Raw genomic sequence first — 10,841 nt, forward strand, 5'->3', positions numbered from 1 at the left:
CCAAACTCCTTTGTACCCCACGTACTAAGCTTATTTTGCATTTCTTTCAAAGCTGAGACCACTCCCTGTAGACCAAACTGGCCAGCACCATGCTGCCAAGTTTTTTGACCAACTCGTCATATTCCGAATGAGTTTGCCATACATTCTCATACTGGAATTGTTTCGTCCCATAGTTGGACCGTAGACAAACCTGTCGTAGCTGTGTCAAAACAAAGCAATGATCTGACTCTACAGAGATTATATGTTTCACGCTCGCCATTTCAAAAAGCTGAAGAAACTCCGCATTCACAAAAGATCTATCAAGCCTTGCTTTGACATTTGCATATCCTTGCTGCTTGTTATCCCATGTGAACGGAACTCCAGAATATCCAAGATCTTGTAACGAACAATCATCCACTGCCTCCCGAAAATTCCTCATCTGCCATTCTGGTCTGGCCGCGGAGCTAAAATGTTCATCCGCATATAATGTTTCATTAAAATCACCAGTACACATCCATGCCCCATGTGGCACCGCATGTAAAATACGCAGGAACCTCCAACTGTGATAACGATTCTCCACTCGTGGTTCCCCATAAAAACCAGTAAAACGCCATGATGGTACATTAGCGTCAGTCATACTCACATTAGCATCAATATGCGCTAAACTGAAACTTTTGATATCAACTTCCACTCCATCAGACCAAAAAGTCCTATTCCACCACTCAGCCCGTCACTATCGACAGCGAAACAATGTTTAAAACCAAACACACACTTTAACTTCTCAACTCTCTCCGCTAAAATTTTCGTTTCCATGACAAACAAGAGAGTGGGCCTTTCCTGCTTCACCATATTGCGAAGCTCACGAACTGTCGCCTGGTTCCGAAGCCCTCGACAGTTCAGACTTAGACAACTCATTGTGGCAGGCAGGGCTGCGCCGCAGCCGCTGCCAAATTGCCAGAACTTGTTGGTGTAGGTTTCTTCTTTCTTGGTTCTTCCCTACTCAGATGATCGTTCTCCCCGTCAGCATTTTCAGCTGAAAGAGAGGCCTCAATGTCCATGTCAGCTCCACTTCCATCAGTGATAGCCAACATCGGCTTCTCCACCCTCTTATACAATTGCTGATGCACACCCTTCCTCTTATACAATGTACTTCTCTTTTCAGGGGATGTCACCTCTCCCTTTCCAACGACATTACTCGAACTTCTAGTTTCCGTAGTCTGGTTCTTGAATGAGCCCTGCCCTCCAGTCGAAGCATCACTAAACGACTGTCTCTTCCAATCTTCTGGTGCCCTCAGCCCCTTCCCAAAAGGAAGGCCACCTTTTCCATCTCTTGTACCCGGATTTGGGCAGAGAAGATCACCATGTCCGAAACGACCGCAAGAGAAACAAAAGTGTGGCACCTGCTCATATTGAATATCATAAGAATCTGTGCACTGTCTCCTTGCCGAATCGATCAGAACCCATCTCATCAAAGGTTCAGAGATATCTATAGTAACTCTAGCTCTTAGAAAACCACCAGCATGATCAAACTGGACGTTTGTTGCTTGCTTGTCAATCTTCTGTGCAATGGGCAGCCACCACTTCTTTTCACGGAGGTTGAAAGGCAGATTCAACACTCTCGCCCATAAAAAAAGTTTATCAAACTTCAGCTCTGATGGCTTCATGCACTCCTCAAACTCAGAGAGAATCACAGCATTCATACTAACGTGCCACGGTGATCCCTCCCAAACACGCTCCCGATCTCGTTGTGTCGCAAACTCTGCTACAAACGTATTAGCACCAACAGATCTAAAAACCAGGCCCTTGGGATTGCCCCAAGCCGGGCGGAGGGCACTACTGATGGTTTGGATATGAAACACAGTCCGGTGTAAGACCTTCCCCGCCAGCATCCACTTATGAGGCCCCTCCTCCCGATCATCGATAACCAGAGGCGTCGCCTCTGCCTCCGTAATGTCCAATTTTCCTAGTTGCTCTTCAAGCTTTGCCCTAGCCGCTCTTGGTGACAAGGGGTCCGCTGCTGCCGCCTTCCCTTGCTCCGACGCCATGGTGGTGCCTAGCCTTCTCTTTCCGACGCGTCACCGATTAGATCAATAACCGCCGCCACACGTCCACAGAACCCTAATCGCCTCGAGATGAGGCTCCCAGAGTTACGGGAAATAGAACCGATCACGTTGAGAAACTCGTCCGAGCTAGCAGACCCCATATCCCCACCCCATAAAACAGAATACGAAAAGTGAATACAGGACCCTCTACTCGCGTTTTAAGGGGCGAAAAAATATGGGACCTGTTAGACATGCTCTAACGGCGCTCGCGCGCTTAGCTGAAGGCCTGAAGCTGCGGCGCCGAATCACATCTCGCCGCACCTCGGTAATCCATTATTTAGCCCCTCTCATGTCTATAGATCCTATAAAATTTATTTCATCACCATGTCAATTGTTTTGTGCATTTGTTCGACCAAATCTTGATGATAGTTTGCGGACACCTCATTGCTTACCTACAAATTTAGGCTGTAGTACTAACAAATACATTGCGTACAAGCAAGTTTTTTTTTGCCAATTTATCTTCCGCTGTGTTAGAGGCAAAACCTCGCCCCCCTATGCCGGAATCCTGGCTCCGCCCCTGCATGTTCGCCCACCTCTTCAAGCTGTGCGCCCACTGGCCCTCGGCGGCCGCGCCGCAGGTCGCGTCGTGCACGCGCGCATGCTTGCGTCCGGGTTCGTCCGGTACCCGTCGTCTTGAACTGCATGCTGAGTCTATGCCCGGAGAGCGTTCGCCGAGATGACCTGCAGAGATACCGTCTCGCGGAACACCATGCTCATTGCCCACTGCGTACTCGCGTTCTGTGGACATCACGACCACGATATCAATGTTTGATGCTATGCCAAACCCGGATGCCGTGTCATGGAACGCTCTCATCCCGAGCTATTGCCAGCGCAGCCTGCACCCGGAGTCGGTCGCCCTATCCTTGGAGATGGCTCGCTCTGGTGTTGCCTCCGACCGGACAACTTTTGCTGTCCTTCTGAAGTCACGTGGTGTGTTGGAGACTTGGCACTTGGTGTTCAAATCCGTGCATTGGCGGTGAAGACAGGGTTAGGGATTGATGTGCAAACTGGCGGTGCTCTAGTGGACATGTAGGGCAAGTGCAGCAGTTTGGAGGACGCATTATTCTTCTTGTCTGGGATGACCGAGAAGAACTGGCTCTCGTGGGGTGCAACTATTGCTGAATGTGTTCCAAATGATCAGTAGTATACACGTGGTGGATTGGACCTGTTCATAGAGATACAGAGGTCAGGGATGGGGGTGAGCCAGCCAGCTTATGCCAGCGTCTTTAGATCCTGTGCAGCAATGCCATGTCTGATACTGACCGTACTGTTGGGACAGCCATTGTGGACGTTTATGCTAAGGGTAATAGCCAGGCGGACACTAAAAGCGCATTCTTTGGCTTGCTCAGCCATACAGTGGAGACATACAATGCCATGATGGTTGGGCTTGTGTGCACGGGGCTAGCAAATGAGGGCATGTAACTGTTTCAGTTCATGACCAGGTCAGGCATTGGTTTTGACGCAATCAGCTTGTCGGGGATTTTCAGTGCTTGTGCAGAGATTAAGGGGTATTTACTACAGTATTTACAGGGGCTGCAAAGCGACCCGGCCGATTGGAACCTGGCAACGCGCGAGGTCGAAATCAGCGACGTCTGTTAGTGCCGCGAGATTAGTGGCTAATATAGCGTCTATTGAATACGCGTTTGACTATCATTTCCGCATCTAGCATTCGCATCTGTATACAAGGGCCACCACGTACGATACTGAGCGAGCATTTAACGACATTTATTAGCATGATGCACCACTTAATTACAAGCGGCCGCACAGCAGAGCATCGGCTGCCGCAAAGGCACGAGCTTCTGTTTTGGAGATTATCAAATTCGTGCATATTAACTAGTCCTCTTGTGAATCGTCCATATCTATATCTATACCTAATAATAAAGGAGCTAAGGTTTCTGCCAAATTTTTCGTCCAACTTTTTATTGGACTGTTTTGCCCTCCCACCAATCGCATATTACGCACTCTGCCACCGCAAGTGAAAAAACGGTTCAAACAGAAACGCCCATCAAGCATCGTGATTCCCCATCCTTTCCATTGTGTTGACTGACTCAAATCGCACCCGGGCCTGGTATGCACCGATGGGCCACGAGCTTCTCCTGAACTTTGTCCCATCCAAAATCTGTGGTACGTATAGATTATCTATGCTTAATAATCCCACCTCGCTACATTACAAGGAGTTTGGCCAGTTTAAATACATCAAGCTTCCTCTAATCAACAAGCCACTAGATCTGATTACAAAGGAAATTAACTTCTCCATAGGGTGGCGGGGCGGCGCCCGATCAAATGCGAATGAGGAAGGCAAGAGATCGAAAGAAAATCGGAAGTCAGCACGAGCTTTGCCTGAGATCTGGAAAGAAAAACGGAAGTCAACAAACAGAGGAGCCTTGGGCGTCGGTGGCGAGCGCTGACCGGGACATGCGGTTTGGTATCGGGCGAGCCCCCCTGGCCCCCGGGTCTCCCAGCCGCGGCGGATGCAGATCGGCGAGGTTGAGCAGGGGGTGGGTGGAATAAGAGACCACGAGCTCCTGGCGAGGACGGCGTGACGAGCTCGACGATGGGACGGAGAGATGATGCGGAGCAGCTCCTGCAGGAGGGGCGGCGTGCGGCCAATGTCGCACGTTCATCCGGAGCCCCGCTGACTTCTCGCTCGCGTTTGTTGTTGCTTCTCCTCCTTTCTATTTCTCTCAGGATGGAGATGGTGCTCCAATCCCACGACCGGTTGATGCTATACTGGTCTTTCTCTCAGCGTATAAAGATTCTGGATCTATCTCTGCTCCGAATATTGGTTTGGTTTTGTGGCAAAAAAAAAATGATGTGATGTCTAATGTCTAAGCAGACGATTTTACAAAATATAGAAAAACATCTTATGTATTGTGCACACAACCTATTTGTTGATATGCCTAGAAGATTTTATAATGCTTTTTTTTATTTTTATGTATCTATGGTAATAAAATAAAGCTAAGCTTATTTGAACATGTGAAGTAAAATTTTTATTGAGATGCGCCGTCTCGGAGTCCACCTCGTGCCGTCTGGCAATCCATGAAATTTCGATGCTCGGCATCCGTCGGGAGTTCACAAGTTCTTTTACTATTTCACGGCAAAAAATTGCAACGTGATCGTTGTTTCTTGGCTTGGCCTACTGCTTATTTTTGGAACATGTTGCTAGCAAATCACAGAGGAAGTTCTCAAATCTAATCTGATGTAAATAGATGAACTAAAGTAGCATTTGTACTAGCTAAAAAGACGCACTCACAACTTAATAACAAGTGGCCACTAAAATCCTGCAAAAATGTTCTTTTGCTTTATATATCAAGATTGGCAAATCAAACTGAAAATTTATAACTTGATAATACTGAACATTAGTGGAAATGCATGCAACTAGATAAATAACTTTAATGTCAGAAATGAAGATTGCTAAATTAAGTTTTGGACAATTGTAAAAGGAGAGAAATTGATATCTTCAATACATTCTCGTACCATTTTTTACTAGCCACCATTTTTCTCACAATCATGTTAAGTTCAATTTTGTTTTTGTGTTCTGTAGAGGTGCGAATTAGGAACGACAACATCGATGCTGCCAAGAGAGAGGGAGATTGACGCATTAGCGTGCCACAACACACAAGTCACAAATTGTTTCTTACCCCGATGAAGTGTTCCCACGAAAATGACACGGATTGGGAAATCGGCAACAAGGAATAAATGATGGTATTGGGTTGGCAACACTCAGATATCTCGTGTTTGCTCCGTAGGAAAGCACGGGCACTTCTGCTAGTAATGCATATAGAAAAAAACACACGCTTAGTTCACCAATTATTCGTTGAGTTCTGGATAATTTCATGAGCCAAATAAAATACATGTCCATTTTTCACTGCTGAACCATTTGCACTGCAAGGAAAATTACACATTCCTTTTACCAAATCGGAGTGACATCAACAAAAATGTTAATCCAGCACGCAATGACAGGGAGAAAGATGTAGCGACTCTACTTACAAAAAAGTTCAATACTGCCTCATCCACGCAATGACGAAAATCTGTATGAGAACAACGTTCCCATTACTAGATCGGAACGAGAAGAACGAAAATCTGTACAAATCCAACACAGAATAAGATCAAGAAAAAGAACAGGCTCGTACAGATTGGATTTCTCAAATCTTGGCTATTATACTGAATTGGGTTGGAGTACATTGGGCGGAAATGAGTAGCATAACCAAAAATAGCCACCACAAAAGCATTCTCCAGATCTGAATCTTCATCAGATTGAAACAAAATAATCCTAGACTAAGAAAACAAATCTCAAACCTAACTTGCACCTGAACATGGCTGCGGCTGCCGCCGCGTCTTCCTGCGATGACTCCCGTCGAGGAGGCTGGGGCGCTGCACCATTGGTTGGGAGGCTGGGGCACTCCCATGCGATGACTCGCCAGTCGTTCCCGCGGCCGCGCCCGGCGTTCCCGCCGCCGGCGCCCACGACGACGACGTTGAAGCGCAGATCCTACGACGGGGACCCCGATGACCTGGAGGAGAGCGTCTCCTGGATGCGAGATCGGAGCGCGAGGCCGAGGCTGATCCCGCCGCCGGATGCCACAGCGCCCTCGCCTTCCATCGCAACAGGCTGAGCAGAAGAGAAGGAAGAGGAGGTGCCGGCGGAACGGGAGTTCTCCTTCCCTCCTTTTTTTTTGCGAGTGGTTCTCCTTCCCTCCGATCGAGGGGCCACCCAATGTCGTGGACGCTGCGGCTGTTCTTGGCCAGTTCGTTGCCCAGTTCTTGGAGGCGACGATGGGCGCCGCCGTGGGCCCCAGGACGGAGGAGATCAAGAAGGATCTCCTTCTCAGCCGAGGGTGGTCGACATGCCGGGGCTCGAGAGGTGGCTGCGGAAGGTGGAGGCTCCCGCAGAGCTGTGCTCCAACGAGGATTCAGCCGTGCTGGAGGCGAGAAGAAAGAAGGGATGCAGGGGAAGTTGTGGAATGCGAGGAGGAAGAGATGAGAAGGAGCGTTGCAGGGCAGGTTATTTAATGCCAATCAATGTCACTGCATCGGTAAGCAGAGAAATACACTCCACATACTTCATATACCTGCTAGCAAATACACACGTACTTAGACAGATGTTGCTCTCGCATTCGCTGCACTTTCATCCTCGCCCGTGCCCGGGTTTCATTCAGTGTTTCCGGGCTGCAAAGTCACTACTTAGCAATGAAATCAGGTTTTGATGCGGACATCTGTGTGAGAAATGCAATTCTTGATCTGTATGGGAAGTGCAAAGCATAGGTACAAGCATACCTGATCTTCCAGGATATGGAGCAACAAGATCCAGTCTCTTGGAATGCTATTGTTGCTGCTTTTAAGCAAAAAAAATGGACACTATGAGGAGACTGTAGTTCATTTTAATGAAATGTTGCACTTTGTTGTGGATCCAGATGATTTCACATACGGCAGCGTGCTTAAGGATTGTGCAGCTTTACAATCTTTGGAGTTCGGGCTGCTGGTTCATGACAGTTCAGATGCATTTGTAGCTAGCACTGTTGTTAGCACTGTTGTTTACACATGTACTGCAAGTGTGGTATGATGAAAGATGCTCTGAAACTTCATGACAGAATTGAGAGGCAAGAACTTGTTTCATGAAATGCCATCATGTCAGGATTTTCACTGAACAAACAGATTAAGGATGCCCTGAAAATTCTTCTCACAGATGTTAGATATGGAACTAAGGCCTAATCATTTCACGTATGCCACTGTTCTTGATACGTGTGCTAACCTAGCTACCATTGAGATCGGAAACAGCTCCATGGTCAGATAATCAAGCAAGAAATGCTGGTAGATTAATATATATCTAGTACTCTTATAGATATGTACGCCAAGTGTGGGTACATGCAAGACTCACTGATGATGCTTGAGAAGGCGCTGAACATGATTTCGTGCAATGGAATACTATGATATGTGCATACCCGCTGCATGGCCAAGGATCCTGATGTTCGATAGGATGCAAAAAGAAAATGTGGTTCCAAACCATGCAACTTTCATTGTTGTATTTTGGTTTGCAGCCATGTTGTGCTGCTGGATGATGGATGCCGTTACTTCCATCAGATGACCACCCGCTAAAATTTGAACCACAACTGGAGCACTTTGCTTGCATGGTTGATATACTAGGACAGTCAAAGGGACTGCAGGAAGCTCTGAAGTTTATAGGCACCATGCCTTTTGAAGCTGATGTGCAGTCATTTGGAAGACTCTTTTAAGTGCTTGAAAGATCCATCGAGATGTTGAGGTGGCTAAAATTGCTGCCAATAATGGTGAACTACTAGATCATGAGGATTCTCCAGTTTACATTCTTCTATCAAATGTATATGTAGAATCAGGGAAATGGGTTGATGTTTCAAGGACAAGAAGGGCTTAAGAAGGAACCTGGCTGTACCTGGATTGAGGTGCAGAGTGAGATGCATGGTTCCCTTGTAGTATATAACGTCCATCTGAGATCGAGCGGGCTGTATGACATGTTGAATTATTTGATTGATGAGATGAAACTGTCTGAATATGAGCCTGATTTGGCTTCTTTTGCTGAGGTTGCTGAAGAGGGGAGTGCATTTAAGCAAGATCAGTTGGAATAGTTGGTGGCTAATATCTTCTCCATTGGAGTTCCAATCTACTATTTGTCAAATCTTTGAGTTAAACACTCCACCAGCAGAGACAGTGATACTACAAATGATGCCGACGTTTTCCCTGGCATATCACTGTCCTTTAAGCATGGCCTTGTTGATCTAAAGAGTGTATAAAATTGACAAACTTTTGGTATGAAAGGAAGTCAGACTGTATGATATTATATAATGACAGACTTGGCAATTATGATTTTTATCACCATTTATGCTGGTGTAAAAGGCACTTAACCGAAGGGTGCAGAACAGTAAGTGCAAATGTAACCTGTTTTCCTGTCTGCACAATTACAATTTGCTTCCTCTGATGCCACGAGTGGAAAAAAAATCAGCTTTCTTATTAGATTGAGAGATCTCATTGGACAGACAGTTTCTCTAAAGCTGAATCTGAGGATAGTATGTGATATGCTTGTACAGCAGATGTTTGAGGATAGTATGGGATTATAACAAGTGAATTCAAGTTCAGTTGTTCAACTGCTGTCCAGAAGATGCAATGCTCCTCCTAAATGTAACCAAGAGAGGTATTTTTTCTGGTTTAGTTTATAGATACTCTTTTTTATCTGAGGGCACTGTATTTCCTACAGCTAGCTATTATCATTAGTGAGTGTTCAGAGCTTCTCAAATTGAATTGCTATAGCAATATTATTATTAGACATAGGGTACTAAAGAGATTTTGGTTCTAGCTGTTCAGTGTAGTATCATGAATATTTCTGTAGTTTGTCAGTGCCGGTAGCATATTCTAGTGAACAGTTACTGCAACTCTTGTTTCATATCCCAAATTTTGTATTATAGCATAGGTATTTCAATTGTTGTCTCCCTGTACCATCATATTCTATGTACTCCTAACACAAGATATGCATGTCTCCTCCAAAATTAGAAGTGTAGAAAGCAAAGTTACCGAAATCTTCACAGAAATGTCTCACCTTACTGAAAGGTGTTTTACCATTGATGCACAAACCGGGAAATAGCAGAAGGTGCACAGACAAATAAATACATGACTAGGTGAATTGACACCTGGAAAGAAGTTCTTATGGATCTGAATAGACTTGAGCACAGTAAGCTTGCAATTGTATTTGTTCAACCTTCTTTTCTGTTTGTTTTCCAAACACATGCAAGTAAAGCTTCTGCCAGGAAAACCAATCTGTTTGACCTTGAGCTCTATCACATTTTTGCTGCGGGGTAGAGATGTTGGTGATTGAAGTTTAGTTGTGCATGCCTGCATTCAATGTCTCAAACATCACTCTAGATAGGTAGTCTGCTATATTTATTCTAATTCTGATATTTGACAAAAGTTGCTGCACTTTGCCGTCTGAAATGAATTGGCCTTCACTGGTCCTTTTCAGTCCAACAGCTTACATGGTCCAGGGCCACACACATTTCCAACTCCCTTTCACGTTTTCCCTTTTTGCCGCCAAATGGGAAGATGTGAAGTTGGGAACTAGCAGTGATTTTGATGGCTCTGCCGATGCAGGTGAAGTGGAGGGAAATCTTGATAGGAAGCAGTTGAAGCACCCTGCTGAGCAATGATCAGTCAGGCAGTTACCACTAACCAGAAACGAGTGACTTGGAGGTTGGAGCAGGAAACCTATAGCCTCATTCAGTAACAGTGGCTGAGGGTGTTCACAGGTTGGGTTCAAACGGCTGACCAACGAACAAAACCCGCACTGAACCAAGAAGGCAGTCTTGCATTGTTTTCCGGCTGTGCAGGTTAAGACCGTGAAGCTTGGGCGCGTTTGGTTGCCTGCATCAGTTTCCTGCACCACTGACGCAGCGGGAAGTAGTTCCCTGCGCGTCGCAGACGAGCCATGGGCCATAAAAGCCACGTTGTTTGGTGGCATGCATAGAGTTTTTTCGGTCCCGTGGAGATTTGGGCTCTGCCCGTTTGGTAGGTCGGTTTTCAGGTCTTGTAGCAGCCCAGAATGGCGCCCCTGTTGTTTGGTTGCAACCTAGAATCTGCTTCTGCTTACCTCTTACCTTCGGTGGTGAGGTTACCAGCGATCAACATCACAAGCAAGAACACAATTCATAGTTCAGACAAACTTAGCACTGATCATAGTTCAAACACGGTCATAGTTCACGACACAGGACGATCATAGTTCACGACACATCATAGACG

The 10,841-nt window shown here is 46.1% G+C and overlaps 1 pseudogene; it reads left to right on the top strand.

The window, feature by feature from the left end:
* The first annotated feature begins 2,111 nt into the window (after positions 1 to 2,111).
* Positions 2,112 to 8,683, top strand: LOC124647697 (annotated as a pseudogene).
* The last annotated feature ends 2,158 nt before the right edge of the window (positions 8,684 to 10,841 follow it).

The sequence above is a fragment of the Lolium rigidum genome, chromosome 4 (assembly GCF_022539505.1).
Source record: "Lolium rigidum isolate FL_2022 chromosome 4, APGP_CSIRO_Lrig_0.1, whole genome shotgun sequence".
Lineage (NCBI taxonomy): Eukaryota > Viridiplantae > Streptophyta > Magnoliopsida > Poales > Poaceae > Lolium > Lolium rigidum.